Here is a 16,452-nt window from a genome sequence, read left to right as displayed (position 1 = left end):
TACGAAGAACAAAGAGAGGGTTAGTGGAGGGGTTATGGTAGGGGGGATGGGCTAAATGGGTAAGGGGCATTCAGGCATCTACTCCTGAAATCATTGTTGCACTATATGCTAACTAATTTGGATGTAAATTTGAAAAATTAAAAAAAAAATTTTTAAAAAGGAAAAGAAAAAAAGCTTATCAAAAAAAAAAAAAAGCCACTCAAGAGTGGCTGCCAGCCTCTAATATTAACCAATAATAAATAGTTTATATGTCAAGGCCTTTTTTAATGTCATCAGAAATGATGGCCCTTCCCTTAGTTTTATCTGCTTTAGGGGAGGAACTTGTAAATATATTTTTCATGCAAAAGAGAGAAAATATATTTTTGCTGTGGTTACACAAGCCATTGGTTATAACTCTGCGTATTATTTTCCCTGCATAGTATTACGTTAGTTTCCCCAGACATCTATTTGAACACAAAACAGAGGCATAAGAACATCCAGAGAACTTGGCGATTTATAAGAGCATGTGGCACACTTTCACGGTCTGGTGTGACTGATCTAAACTGAAGTGAGTTAAACAGGGGCAGGGGGAGAATCTGAAAGCCTTTCCATTTTTTCCCATTTAGTTTAACTGAACAGAAGAGAACTCTAAGCAAATAAAATCAGGGCTGTGATTTAATGCACCACATTACCTCCATGCTTTGCTATATATACCATCACAGAGGAAAATAAGAAGACAAGTCAGCCTGGAGTTACAGGCATTGGCTTTTAATCATTTGGCTTTTTCTGAATTCACTACAGAATTTCCCTGAATAAACACTTCTGAGTGGAATCAGTCAGCCCTTGAAAAATATTGTCAACCATTACAAATCACAAAACCTACATGCTTGTGCTACTGTGTTTCAACCCTTGTCCAATATAGCATTGTAACTTGTGTGCACAGATATGCACCTTCCCATGGTGCCTAAAATGCTATGTGATAGAAATGACCAGGGCCAAGTGAATCATTTTTTTTTTTTCACCCAGGCCATTTCATTTACTGATGTGAGACCTTTTTCCACCTGTCCCAGAAAGGAGCTATTTCCTCCTTGCTGCAAATGTGTGAAAATGGACAGGTGGGTACTAAGAAATTTCATGGGAACCCAGAAAAATTGAAAAATCAGTGCTTAGAAAACCTGGGTCCTCAGTGAAACATGTACTCGCTCATCTGTCCCCACCATCCACACCTCAGCTTTTGGAAAGACCTGGTATATTTCTTCCAGATTGGAAGCCTTCTCAAAGTCAACTTCCTCTTGGTCCCAGGAAGACCCTACTCAGTCTTACATTGGTCCAACCTTCAAGTCAGATGCCAAGTTGCAGAGACATGTTGTTTTCATATGATAGAAAGATTGTTACAATTCTTAAAGACTTTCTTCCCCCCAACCATGTGGTTATGTATTTTTTAAGTAATCTCTTTAACCCCAATGTGGGGTCCCATGCTCCACCTACTGAGCCGGCCAGGCACCCCTCTGTTGTTTTTATGGCAAGAATGTTAATATAAAACAGCATTCATTTGGGGGAAATAGATGCCAATTTCCTTATTCCATAAGATAGTTAATGAAGGCTGAAGATGTGAATCATTCCTTTTCTTGATTAGAAAGGGGAAAAGAACTGGTTTGAAGGGGGTACATATTATTTTATTTTCCAGGCACCTGAGCCCATTGATCTCAACACACTGGGAGAAACAGAGTAGCAGATGCTAGCATACTGAGGTTGATTCTCTCACCAGGAGGGAGCCATCTCTTATAGTTAGACAGCATGTGATTTTACTCTTCTGGACTCAAGTTAAAACACTTTTTCTAAAGTTTGTTGTTTTGCTCATACACATTTTGTTTTTAATTTTTTTTTTCAACGTTTATTTATTTTTGGGACAGAGAGAGAGACAGAGCATGAACCGGGGAGGGGCAGAGAGAGAGGGAGACACAGAATCGGAAACAGGCTCCAGGCTCTGAGCCATCAGCCCAGAGCCCCACGCAGGGCTCAAACTCACGGACCGCGAGATCATGACCTGGCTGAAGTTGGACGCTCAACCGACTGCGCCACCCAGGCGCCCCATCATACACATTTTTAAGATTTGCATGCTTTTCTGACTGCACCAGCCATGTGCCATAATCTTTTTCTAAAAATATAATTTATTGTCAAGTTAGCTAACATGCAGTGTATACAGTCTGCTCTTGGCTTCAAGAATAGATTCCTTTAATTTATCACTTACATACAACACCTAGTGCTCATCCCAACAAGTGCCCTCCTCAGTGCCCGTCATCCATTTTCCCCGCCCCTCCACCTCCATCAACCGTCGGTTTGTTCTCTGTATTTAAGACTCTCTTGCCTCCCTTTCTATTTATAACTTTTTTTTTTCTTTACTTTCCCTCATGGTCTTCTGTTAAGTTTCTCAATTTCCACATATGAGTGAAAAACATATGATATCTGTCTTTCTCTGACTGACTTATTTCAGTTAGCGTAATACCTGTCAGTCCCATCCACATTGTTGCAAATGCAAGATTTTATTCTTTTTCATTGCTGAGTAATATTCCATTGCATACATATACCACATCTTCTCTATCCATTCATCAGTTGATGGACATTTGGGCTCTTTCCATAATTTGGCCATTGTTGATAGTGCTGCTATCATTGGGGTGCATGTGCCCCTTTGAATCAGTGTTTTTGTATCCTTTGGATAACTACCTACTCATGCAATTGCTGGGTCATAGGGTACTTCCATTTTTAATTTTTTTGAGGAACCTCCATACTGTTTTCCAGAGTGGCTGCACCAGTTTGCATTCCCACCAGCAATGCAAAAGAGATCCTCTGCATCCTTGCCAACATCTGTTGTTGCCTGAGTTGTTAATTTTAGCCACTCTGACTGGTTTAAGGTGGTATCTCAATGTGGCTTTGATTTGTATTTCCCTAATGATGAGTGACATTGGGCATCTTTGATGTGTCTTTTGGCCATTTGGATGTCTTCTTTGTAAAAGTGTCTATTCATATCTTTTGCCCATTTCTTCACTGGATTATTTGTTTTTTGGGTGTTGAGCTTGGTAACTTCTTTATAGATTTTGGATACTACCTCTTTATCTGATATGTCATTTGCAAATATCTTCTCCCATTCCATTGGTTGCCTTTTAGTTTTGCTGATTGTTTCCTTTGCTGTGCAGGAGATTTTTATCTTGATGAGGTCCCAGTAGTTCATTTTTGCTTTTTTTCCCCTTGCCTTTGGAGATGTGTCAAGTAAGAAGAGTTGCTGTGGCTGAGGTCAAAGAGGTTGTTACCTGTTTCTTCTTCTAGGATTTTGATGGTTTCCTGTCTCACATTTAGGTCCATTTTAAATTTATTTTTGTGTACGGTCTAAGAAAGTGGTCCGGTTTCATTCTTCTGCATGTTGGTGTCCGCTTCTCCCAGCACCATTTGCTGAGAGATTGTCTTTTTTCCACTGGATACTCTTTCCTGCTTTGTTGAAGATGAGTTGGCCATACATTTGTGGGTCCAGTTCTGGGGTCTCTATTCTATTCCATTGATCTATGTGTCTGTTCTTGTGCCAATACCATACTGTCTTGAATGATTACAGCTTTGTAGCACAGGCTAAAGTCCAGGATCGCGATGCCTCTCGCTTTGGTTTTCTTCTTCAATATTACTTTGAGTATTTGGGGTCTTTGTGGTTCCATACAAATATTAGGATTGTTTGTTCCAGCTCTGAGAAGATGCTGGTGCTATTTTGATCGGGATTGCACTGAATATGTAGATTGCTTTGGGTAGTATCGACATTTTCACAGTATTTGTTCTCCCAATCCGTGAGCATGGAATGTTTTCCCATTTCTTTGTGTCTTCTTCCATTTCTTTCCTAAGCTTTCTATAGTTTCAGTGTACAGATCTTTTACCTCTTTGGTTAGGTTTATTCCTAAGCATTTTATGGTTCTTGGTACAACTGTAAATGGGATCAATTCCTTGATATCTCTTTCTGTTGCTACATTATTGGTATGTAGAAATGCAACCAGCTTCTGTATGTTGATTTAAATGCTGCAACTGTGCCAAATTCAGTTATCAACTCTAGCAGTTTTTTGGTGAAGTCTTTCAGGTTTTCCATGTAGAGTATCATGTCATCTGCAAAAAGGGAAAGCTTGACTTCTTTTTTGCCAATATGGATGCCTTTTATTTCATTTTGTTGTCTGAGTGCTGAGGCTAGGACTTCCAACACTATGTTAAACAGTGGTGAGAGTGGACATCCCTGTCATGTTTCCTGATCTCAGAGGGAAAGCTCTCAGTTTTTCCCCATTGAGGATGATATTAGCTGTGCTCACACAAATCTTGCCTCCCCAAAGATACTTATAGAATAGATGACATTCTTATTCATATACTTTCACTTGAACTGCGCATATTATTACTTATTTTTCTTGTTCTGAAAGTAATAGATAGGCATATAAAGGTAAGTTTTAAAAATTCTAAACTAAATACCCACTCATAGTCCCCCGTAAGTCTTCCTCCCAGATATAGCCACAAAATATATTGTAAATATACGTCTGCAACACTGGATCTCATGACACATTCTCCTAAATATATATTATTCACATCTTTCCACAACATTTTTCATTTCCATAGCATTACCTCAAAGTTCAGGGTGCTATTCCATCAGATGAATGTAAAATAAGCTATTGAATAATATTCTATTGTGAACAATTATGTATTGTATTCATTGTTTTGCTCTATAAAAATAGACTCCTGGATTTGTATGTCTTTCACATTTTATCTATTCTTACCTTCTAGATAGCTGTATCTTTGGGCATTTTTGCAAATATTTTTATAACTAGCTTATTTGAAACAAATCACACGATCAAGAATCACATACACTTCAAAAGTGAACATGTACTGAATATAATAGAAATTTGAGTTTATTCATAAGTTTAACCCACCGAGATTATATGAAGGTTTCCATTTTTCAGCCTTTCTTTAAAAAGTGAAACTATGTTATTACCACTTTGTTAATTTTTTTGCCAAAATAATAGGAAAAAAGTAAAATCTTGCAAAATTATTTTATGGCAGAGGGACATTAATGAGTTTGGGTTTTTTTTAATGTTTATTAATTAATTTCCTTCTCTTTCTCTGGAAATTGCCTATTCGCAAATTTGCTCATTTTTGTTTTGCTGATTGTGAAAGATATTGTAAGGGCTAATTAACAGATACCAACTTTTTGCTTATTGATATATGACCATTTGTTTCCAGATAATTGTGTAATTTGAATTGTTAGGTAGTTTGCTTTGTTTATAAAATAAATAAAATATAAGTTTTTTCTTCATACTTTCATTTTTAATTGCCATGTCTGGAAATGCCTTCCTTGGCAGAACATTACAAAAGAGTCACCCATGTTTTCTTTTTGTCCTGTGATAGTTTTGTTTACTACATGTAATTAAAAAAAACTATAGTTCACTTTTTTGTGTGTATGGAGTGAGATAGGAAACCAGTTTTCATAAGAGTAATCCATCATTTCATGACAGATTTGGAATACTATTTTAATGAGATAGTCTTTCTGTTTATCTGTTACTATATACTTGTTTTTGTGATTTGTCTATTCTAGCATGTGTTTATTATTACTTCAATTTTATGGTCCTATATGTCCCAATGCCCCACAATTTCCATTTTTAGGACGTTTCTGGCTCTTCTTTCACTCCAGATGATTTTTAAAAGTTAACAAAAGGAATTTGGCTGGGGTTGTTTTGAATTTTTATAAATTAATTTAGGGAAAACTAACATTTCTACAATATTGAGCTGTCTCAGTGACAATTTATGCCTTGTCTCTGAAGCACTTCAATTTTCTTTAGCTTTATGGCTTTCTTCATATTTTTCATTCATAACACTTGCTAAGTTTACTCCTGGGAGTGTAATTATTTTGTTTGCTACTGTGAACACAATATTTCATACGTGCCATTTTCTGAGTGTCATTTGGGGATAGAAACATTTTCATACAAGTATCTTTCATAAGTGAATTCTTGGGTTTTTTTTTTTCCTAATCCTTGTCAAACTCTTCAAAAAGTTTTTTAGTTCCCAGCCCTTTCATGGCATTGTGTAAACACTCTGGGGATAACAGAACACTTTATTTTCATTGTGCTTGGAAAGTCTACTGTGGTCTTGCTGCCTGGCATGAGATTCGCCTTGTGTTCTCTCTCAGATTAAGAAAGTAGTAAGCTCTTCTGACTTAACTAAGGAATTTTGTTGAATGCTAACCTTTTTTAGATGTCTGCTTTTGTGCAGTAGCAAGAGAATCTTATTGTTTTGACTTTCTCCTTAGGACCAATCTCATCATGTTTACTACTGTTAACCCACACTGATTCTCAGATTTCTGGAATGTAACGCTATTTTAATAAGCTCTTTCTAAAACCGTATGGACTCCTGCATTCATTCATTCAACCTGTAATTGACCGTATGCTCCATACCAATATATGTAATATAATTCCAAAGCATGAAATGACTAAACAAAGTAATACAAGGGCACACATAGTAAGTAACTTTGGAATGGGGTGGTGGGTGACTACTGTAGATATGGTACTCAAGGCCCCATTTCTCTGAGGAGCTGATGATTTCAGTGAATGAATGATGAGAAGGATCCCACTTTGAGTTAGTTTGAGCACTGTGAGTTACGAATGGGTTTGGCCTCTTCAATGACCAAAAGGAAAGTGAGTGTGGGTGGTAGGTTACTGACCAGTGTGTATTTATGATCAAACTAATGAATCTTTGCAAGGCTCCTAAAACATCACACCTGAATTTAGATTTTGTTGTTTTATATTCTTACTAAAAACAGTTCTTTATGCAGACGTCACAGAACCTGTAACTGCATCTGCTGATAGAGAAGAATGATAAAGATAAGGTCTGATTAGCTGTTGGCCAGATGACATTGGGGTGTCAAAACTTTCCTTAAAGGATTATGGAAGTTTGATAAAGAGGGGAGTGGCTTGACTAATATATATTATATATAACATATATATATAACATATATATATAACATCTATCAGGTAGACTTTATTTTTTCAAGTAGTTTCAGGTTCACAGAAACACTGAAAGAGAGGGGTTAAGAGATCCCCCTTCAGCCCCTGCCCTCACATATGCACAGCCTTCTCCATTATCAACATCCCCACCAGAGTGTTATGGTTGATGAACCTACAATGACACATTACAACCACCCAGAATCCATAGTTTCCATTAGGTTTCCCTCTTAGTGAGTTTAGATAAATGTGTAGTGGATAAAATGTAAAAGACAAATGTAAAATGTACAATGGTGTGTATCCATCATCCTAGCATCACAGAGGGTCATTTCACCATCCCCCACCTATTCATCCCTCCCTCCTCCTGATTTACGTTTTAAAAAGATCATTCTGGCTGTTGGTCAGATAACTGATTATATGAAGGGGACACGGGAAGAAGAAAACAGGTTTCTATGAGCTGATATTTTGTTTCGCTCCTTGTAAGACTATTAAAAAAATAAAACTTACATGATTTTTGTCAGATTTGGCACATAAAATACTGGCCAAACAGGGAATTTTAAGCCCTTTCCCCAGAACAATGCTACATTTGTATAAAATCTGTGGCATCACGGGATCCAAGTTTCCAATCTCCTTTCTGTTGTTCAGCCTCAGCAGACCTACAGTAACTGGGCGGTGGTGATGGTTCAGGTAACCTCTCAGCAGGCGGAAGTCAAACGAGAGGTGGGCCATGATCACCAGAGAAAGCAGACGTCTTCCCCTGCTATGTTTGTACGCGATGGAGACTTACGCTGGGGCCTGACCACGCCCTTCCTTTCCCAGGTGTGGGTACTCTGTGCGTGTTCCCATGACATCACCCCATACTACCAGCAGCATAACCTACACGTATACACATACACATACCTGCACACACATATACATGTATACGTGTATGTTATATAGACGGCACTTCAGCACCACGCTCGGGGGTCATTTTAAGCTATGGAATCACCAACCAAAAGCCCAAAAATGAGTAAAACGTTAGAACACATAAAGAACACCTGTTTAGAGGACAAGCGTTAAAAGAGGAAGGGCAAAGCAGTGATTTGTTCAGACTTAGCTAGGAACGTGGGTGTCTATGGACTAGAGAGTTTTACTGCTCTGCACATTCATGGATGACTACAGCAGAATCACGAGTATTGACTTGGGGGTTCTGGATAGATTTTAGTCAGTCAGCAAACACGCACGTATGAGGAGAAACTCTGTATGTTCTGCAATATACCGTGAGCCTTCTGAGAGCAGGATGCAGACAATGCACACCCTTCCTTATTCCAATGAAAACAGCACCATGCCTTATCCTAGCCAATCCACAGACTAAACTATTTTCAAACATTCATAAATTAGAGTTGTTTTTTTTTTTTAACTTTGAAACCTATACAGACAAAAGTGATAAAAGTGGGTTTTCTCTGCTTGGTTTCTGTCCTCCTTGCCTTCTGGGAGGGTAACATAAATTGTACAAGACGTTATGGGGCAAGCCAGCACCAGCAACACTAGAAATCATGCCTTTCTCATTCTAGACTCTTGGCTCCGTGCATTTTTCTTTACCCACAGCTGACTCACTCCCCAGGGGCTCTTGCAGTAAAAGACAATGATATTTCCTCCCCCAGAAAGTGAGTGATAAAACCACATGTACAATTCCCAGCTAGGTGCCATTCCTGAGCTATCTGGATTGCGAACATATCTAACAGAACGGCTGGTACCAAAATGAATATTTCACCACAAACTACAAATTGTACAGTCGGCATTTCAAATGCCCCTGCTCTCATCAGGAATGATTGGGTAAAAAGGCCTCTTGGAAGTAATTAATCTCTGCTCTATGTGGAGCCCTGTTAGGGAGACCTGAGCCCCGAGATCAGTTAAGATGCATGATTTAAAGGGAGCCGCACAAAAAATCTGCCACAAACATAACCATCTATGTAGGAGGTCTCCTGGAGCGTTTTCAACACATTTCTGTGTTATAACTCACCCCGTGTGAAGTTATAGAAGGACTGCACTTAAACACTTGAGGTTTGACGATGTAAAATGAAGCAAACTTAGACCTCAATCTGTGTCAACACCAACTCAATGAAGTTTTCAACATCCTTCATGCCTGGGTCTGGCAGAGGGTCTGGGTGACGCAGCCACAGCTCACTTGTCTGCCAGTCCTGCGTCTCCCTGCCCATGAGGGCCACGCTGGAAAGGGTTCCCGCAGATCCCAGGCCTCCAGGAACGGCCTGTGGCCACACAACCCTTTCCAGATCTAATGTTCCAGGAAATGTGCTGCCATAAACAACGTGACTCCAGGAGAGCTGGTCACTGATTTCATTCTGCCATCCCCTATAAACCCATGTGAGGAAGCATCTGGGCTTTCCCGGCTTGAAAACTCTAGGTATTATTGGGTATTACTGGGTATTAATGATGTGTTCCTATGGGAACTCTCCTGAATGAAGGAATCGATGGGGCGAGGACGCGAGAGCTAGATGGTCCAGGGAATGGAGGGAGGCAGGGCTGTTCTCCACCCCATGACTGATGCGTTCAGAGCGGATTGCCCATTTTGAGCAGGGAGGCTGACAGGTATCTGAGTCCTGGAAGGGGAGCCAGCTGGATGCATCACCGCAGACCCTCAGGGGACCCTGAGCAAGACCCATTCCAAATCCCAACTGCGGGCAGTGCTGGGGTGCTAATACACCAGCAGCCATACCCAGGACCGGGCCAGGCATCAGGTGGTTGGGCCAGGACCGGGTCAGGCATCAGCCGTGATGGAGCTGGAGGGGATGCGAAGCTGGTCAGGACGCAGGACTCATTAGTCCACTGTGCCTCTGGCTCAGTCTCTCACTGGACTTGCCTTTATTTCTGATTCAGGGAACACAAACTGGCCTTCTGGAACAGTCCTCTAGATGGACACTTGCTCTAGGACTCAAAACAAACACTACCTGATCTAGAAGGATTCTGGCACCCACACAACAACCCAAGTCTACCATGTCCTATAGCGCATTTGGACAAAGACGCAATCTCGCTAAGAACACATACTAATGAGATGTCTGCCTTCCCGGTTTTGCCCACGCCATGCGCGGGACCATTTTAGAGTTCGTTGGCAATACAATTCTAGCTGAGCACAAAGTCAGTACAGATACTGAAAATGTGAGGCCAGAACCGAGGATATTAGGACCTTGCTTATCCTTCATTCTCTGGTCTTAGACAAGTCCTTGTGGCTGAAAAGCACGTAAGAGACTAACATGCCAATTTCTTGTTTGTTTTTCACTTTTCAAATTCCACTAAGCTTACCATTTCTCTGGCTACCTGGATCAAAAACAGAGTTTTAAATTTTGTTTTTACGAATTCCAATTTGTGTAATTCCAATTTGTTTTTATTTAAGTAGACCTAAAACTTCTCCCCTGAAGAACGCTAGCCGTCAAAGATTTCAACCAATGCCAAAGTCTCTAGTGGTTGAGTGCTGTATGGAAATCAATTTGATTATAAATTTCATATTAATAAATAAATAAATAAATAAATAAATAAATAAATAAAATAAATGCTCTATCTCATGAATGATAGGTTAACTAAAAGATTTTTTATCCTGTTTTGTTCTGCTTTCTGTAAGTCTGAAAGCTTAGCCTCTTGCTGATTTTGCCACAAAAGCATATTTTGCTAATAAATCTCTAGATAAATCTGTCTTTGTTCTTGTCAGGGAGAAAAACAGCCGTGACACATTTTTCAGTATTCTAAAATGTGTTCTCAGAGGTCAAAGTCATAGTGAGTTGTGATTGCCCCTGCATGGTACACGTTTTCGGGTGCTATTTTAATAGGATAGAGTTAAATAACATAAAATGAGAGCTATTTTTTTTTTTTTGGTTAATTGACTTCGATTACAGAATAATATACTTCAATCAAATGATGAACACATGTATGTAAGTTACATCTACACAGAAGAGAACCAAATGAAAACTCCCCAAACCTAAGTCAAAGATACTACAATTTAATAAACCACTTTAAGGTTTTTTTCTTTTTTTTTTTTTTTAACTGTTTATTTATTTTTGAGGCAGAGTGTGAGCTGGGGACAGGCAGAAAAAGGGACAGAGAGAGAATCCCAAGCAGGCTCTGCACTGTCACCACAGAGCCCAGTGCGGGGCTCGAGCTCACAAACCATGAGATCATGACCTGAGCCAAAATCAAGAGTCAAACGCTTAACCAACTGAGCCACTCAGGCGCCCCTAAAGTTTTCTCTTAAGACAATGAGCAGAGAAAGTGTGATGTGATGGGCACGGAGATCTCAGTCCTGGGGTGACGCCCACCATGTAGCAGAGAACCACAGAGCTGCAATTCCCCCAAGAGTGTTTCAGGAACTGGCTTGGGTGACTTTGTCCTGACATAGAAAATTTCCCTCAACTCCTTCTGATCTCAGTTCAATGTTACTTCCATCAAAAATGTTGTACTGATTCCCAAATGCATGCCACATGAGTTATTCCATCTTGCCAGGTAATAGATACACAATTTACATTTTAAAAATCATTTCCTTAACCTCGGTCTTCACCAAGAGGCTACACATTCCATGAGGCAGAAAACAGGCTGTTTGGGTGTTTGGTTTTGCTCACTCTTTTATCCCCAACGCTTAATCCAATCCTTGGTACATAGTAGCTGCTTAGCAAATACACATTACAAAATAAGTAAGTGAAAAGTGAATTAATGAATACTCACTGTTTAAAACAGCTGTTTCGTTTTCATGCTGAGGAAAAATATAAACAACATTTTCCCAATCGACTGCACATGTTTTTTAAATCCCTTTCTGTATGGCTACCTATGTACCTGTTACTTTGAAGAGCAAATAATCCTCAACATTTAGCTTCTCACGAATGGGTGTTCATATAACTTTCTTTTGATGAACATCTTCCTGTGTGACTTATCATTTGAAATACCAAAAGGGAGGGAGAAAATGCCTTTTGTCTCAGACTGCTGATTTTGTCCTGGCATTGAAAGTCTACTGGACTGTACCTTGTGGGATGATTAACATCACTCAGACTGAGTCTCACCTCCCCAGTGTGTAATACTGTGTTTCTACTGACCCTCTGTGCTGCCCGTCTCACAGCCTGTCTACGCCTATCACGATGGTAACATGAGAACATATGGGAACGTGTTTTCTCCACTCCATATATAACCATTGTGGCCCCTGGTCCACTCTTCATTCATAGTTTGAGATCCTAAGCTCTAGTGTTAGAGACGGGGCCCTCTGGGAGGTGGTTAGGTCACGAGGGTGGCACCCTCATCAGTGGGATTAGTGCCTTTCTCAAAGAGTCCCCAGAGATCTCCCTCATACCTTCCTCCGTGAGGGCGCAGTGAGAAGACAGACGTCCTTGAACCAAGAAGCGGGTCTTCACCCAGTACTGAATGTACTGGGCCTGTGATCTGGGACGTCCAGCCTCCAGAACTGTGAGAAATAAATGTGTGCTATTTAGGACCCCTCCCCAGTCTGTGGGATTCTGTAGTAGCTGCCCGGACAGACTAACACAGGAACATACTACTATCATTCAGATTAGTTCATGCAGAGATATATGCAGGGTACAAGGGGTAATGTCCTAAAATGCAGAGTATTGTGGGGCTTAGGGAGAAAATGAAAACCCTGATGGAAGATTATTCACTCCTATCTCAGTTGTTAGTCAAACTATTCTATCTAAAAAAGTTTCTTCTCACTGACAACATTCTCTGATTTTAAGGCGAGATGACTATATCTGTATCTATCTATCTATCTATCTATCTATCTATCTATCTATCTACCTACCTACCTACCTACCTACCTACCTATCTACCTATCTATATAAAACAAATCACCAAGGCAATTCTTAACAACTATCTTCCTGAACAATAATTTAAAATGTCAAGTAGTAATGTCAAGCCCCAATCTTTCAAAGAACTGGAAAATCAGTTCTCCATGGTCAACGGTCATTTCAGCCCTTCTAGGGACTGACTTAATTCAAGTCTTTGAAGCTTGCATTTACTTTTTTGGATATTCACGTTGAAAGGTCAGAATTTTCACGATTACTGCTAGAAAGCTTCTTTCTCTGGGTTTATACAAAGTCCCGACACTGGCTTGCAGTCACGAGAACCTGGCTTGTATTAATCTTCCTTCTTTTAATTCCTCGTTAACTCGTATTCAAAGAGAGGATAGGACAGGCTCGCCCACACTCTCTAAAACGTTTCATTATGTTCAACGCAAGGGACGCGGCCGAGACTCTGAGAATTAAGGCTGCAGTAAGAAATTCAGAATTACAGACAATGTGACCTTTGCAGATGTGCTGATGGCAGTTACAAACATGGGCCTTACCGATCTTTCAGCACGGTGGTGGACACACAAACACAGGTGGCTTTTAACAATCACTGGCTTGCCTTCTGATAATCACCGTTCTTCCTTTCATCTATTTTGCTGGTCACCAGAAATAAAACTGTACATATAGATGAGATCATATATCACCATTCTATAATATCTTGATTATAAGTAATCATATATTATACAAACGTATACTATGTAATATGTAATGCCTATATAAAGAAAATCATATATATTTGTCTACATAATCTACTTATATATTTGGTGTCTAATAGTATTTAAAGAAGAAGACAAAAGCTGCCCAAATCTTGTTTTTTGTACACTTGGCTCTTGACTGTAATATTTTATTTCATTGAAGTTTATTTTTTTAGTAATCTCTACATCCAACTTGGGGCTCAAACTCACAACCCTGAGATCAAGAGTTGCACGCTCTACTGACTGAGCCAGCCAGGCGCCCCTTGACTGTAATATTTTCCAGTAACAAACAAAACCACATTCAGATGAAATCATGGCATCCAGGATCCCACGGAATCCTCTGACACTTGCGGGCAATTCATTTGGCCAAGTCTAATACAGAAATCTTTCCGTGGGTCAAATATATAAGTGTTTAGTGTTTGTTTTATTAGTAACTAAAACAATTTGGGGCATTTGGCACAAGCCTGCTAAATAATATATTGTCTATCATGAATATTTACTCAAGCCCACAGCTAACCTTCCATCAATCATCTTTTGAGGTGGCAAAATATGCAAGATAAGGAAATGCTTGTGAACCTGTGTTTACTTTGCATGATAGTACCGCTTACATCTAAATGCTGGAAAAAAGATATTTTTCCATGGAATAATTAAAATAACGTTTTAGTATTTAGTAGGTTTTAGTATTATAGCAGAGTCAAATGCTGGCCATGTTGGATTTGCTAAGGTCACATGCTGTTCTCAAATATTCTCTGAGAAGAGAAAAATTCCGCGTATTTCCTGAAACCATGGGGCTTAGAAGGGGAGTTGTTATTATCTGATAAGAATGAATGCTCTATATACCAAACCAGATAAGCTTTGGGGTTTTTCAGTGTTCGCAAATAAATCACGGGGGTGCCTGGGTGGCTTAACCAGTTAAATGTCTGATTTTGGCTCAGGTCATGGTCTCGCGGTTTGTGGGTTTGAGCCCCGCTTCGGGTTCTGTGCTGACAGCTGGGAGCCTGGAGCCTGTTTCAGATTCTGTGTCTCCCTGTCTCTCTGCCCCTGCCATACACTCTTTCTCTCTCTCAAAAATAAATAAACATTAAAAAAATAAAAAAAAAAACAAATAAAACATGAATCTATAAACCTAGAGCAAAATTAATCTCATTCAATCCTTTTAATTTTCAGGATCTGAGACCCCTGGAATTTAACTGAGTCAGAATCTATAAACCAAATCCCCAGCAAATGGATGTAAAAGGGAACACATAGAAGCTTCCAGATCACCTTAGCCATGTTGCTACTATATAATATATATCATATAATGTGCAATTGTATATAATGATTACATATATCATATGTGAGCTATATTGTATGTTATCTATATTATATGTTAGTGATAATACACACACATTATATTTATTAGCTGTGCCTTTGAAATGTTTCCAAGCTGCATTTCCATCTGCAAAGCCCTCAAGTTCATTCTCTTCAAACCCTCCTTTGCTGTACTTGAAGCTTGTGCAGGAATCCCAGGAACTTAAACCATGTGGCAAATCCCAATTACATGCGAGTATGTGAAGCATGTAAAGAGCATAACTTGAAGAAGATAAATATTAGCCCCACTTGACTGTGATGTCAAATAAAGTAGACACGGCCCGAACTCCTAGCAGGCCTGTGGGAGTGGAAGACGGCCCACAGATTCCTTCACTGGCTGGAACCACAGCATTCCTGACTTCCCTCCCAGTCTAGCTGGAGGAAGGGTGACCAAGCTCCGGGGGAGGACTAGATCCAGAGTCAGTGTTACCATGAGCAGTTCCTGAGAACTGAGACGTCCAATCTCCATTTAGACGACTGGTCAAGTCTACGTCAGGTTGTACCCCAGTAACACACGGTTGCTCACAAATGAGTAACAGGGACCTACCCATCCATACATTGACATGTTGGCTGTGAAGTGAATACACGTGTAGAAAGTCTCACGTTTTCTTGGTCTGCTTGAATAAGGGGCTCCTTGCAAGCACACTGCAAAATCTAAGTAAGAAAGACAAAATGAATGCACATGAGTACAGGGTAGGACAAGGTTTATCTGTGAACCGTAGAGAATAAACCATAGCCCTTGTCCTTCAGGGGCCTGCATAGAAGCAAGAATCATGGACCTCGGATGACCAGATAGGCTTTACATAACAAGCTGGAAATGACCCAAGAACAGACAGATTTTAGTCATGTATGGGGCTTGGGGGTGTGCGGCAAGAAACATACAGTGTGTAAGCCTCACTTCTCTGTACTTGGGAGACCTGAAGATCTTCATTCATCAGAAGAGCAACTGCAAGCCAGTTCACTGTCAAGAACAGCCAATGTCAACTCCAGGAACACCTTTGGAATATCCCTCTGTGCCCAGGACTGAATTTACCATGAAGCAAAAAAGAGATAGGAACCCCCGCCCCCCCACCACTCAACATCACTCAGACCAAGGCTCAGTGGACTCAACTGAGTCAAACGTCTCTTCTCTCGCTTCTCATTTCTATCCCTGGGTGTGCATCTCTCAGGGCTAGTTGGGAACAGGAAACCCCTTTTTCCCCGGAAGAAATGCCTCCCATGACACAGTGCAGTGGGGCTCCTTTGCTTCTGGCCCCCACAGATTGATTTCATCATACCATAGCTTCCTCGCCTACTTATTCACGTCTATTCACTCATTCAATGAGTGAGTATCTACCAAAGAGTTGAGCGAAATGCTCATTTCCAAAAACGGATTCTGTAAGTACAACGCTAAACAACACAGGTGGGGCTCCTGTCCTTAGGGATCTAGGCGTGCCATCTGAAGGCTTTCCAAAGTGCAAAGGTATGGGTCACTCAGACATAAACCACTACGTATGGTGCAGCCCACATCTTTATGCTCCTACACAACTTTCTCAAGTGCTCACGTTTGGGAATAACTGTTCACACTGGAACACACACGGCTGGACT

General features: G+C 40.2%; 1 long non-coding RNA gene across 4 annotated transcripts in view; it reads right to left on the bottom strand.

Moving 5' to 3' along the window:
• LOC123595302 overlaps positions 1-16,452 on the bottom strand; it is a 546,512-nt gene that overhangs the window by 101,524 nt on the left and 428,536 nt on the right. For 3 of the 4 annotated variants that reach the window (XR_006711122.1, XR_006711123.1, XR_006711121.1), the window contains 3 exons: positions 15,413-15,519; positions 13,318-13,435; positions 12,313-12,423 (listed from right to left, as the gene is read on the bottom strand). This is a non-coding gene — a long non-coding RNA (uncharacterized LOC123595302). Of the gene's footprint in view, positions 1-11,173; positions 11,725-12,312; positions 12,424-13,317; positions 13,436-15,412; positions 15,520-16,452 lie in introns of those variants that run through there. The other variant, XR_006711124.1, reaches the window with a different exon arrangement.

The sequence above is a fragment of the Leopardus geoffroyi genome, chromosome X, assembly GCF_018350155.1.
Source record: "Leopardus geoffroyi isolate Oge1 chromosome X, O.geoffroyi_Oge1_pat1.0, whole genome shotgun sequence".
Taxonomy (NCBI): Eukaryota; Metazoa; Chordata; class Mammalia; order Carnivora; family Felidae; genus Leopardus; species Leopardus geoffroyi.
This window is presented reverse-complemented; position numbering and strand designations above follow the sequence as displayed.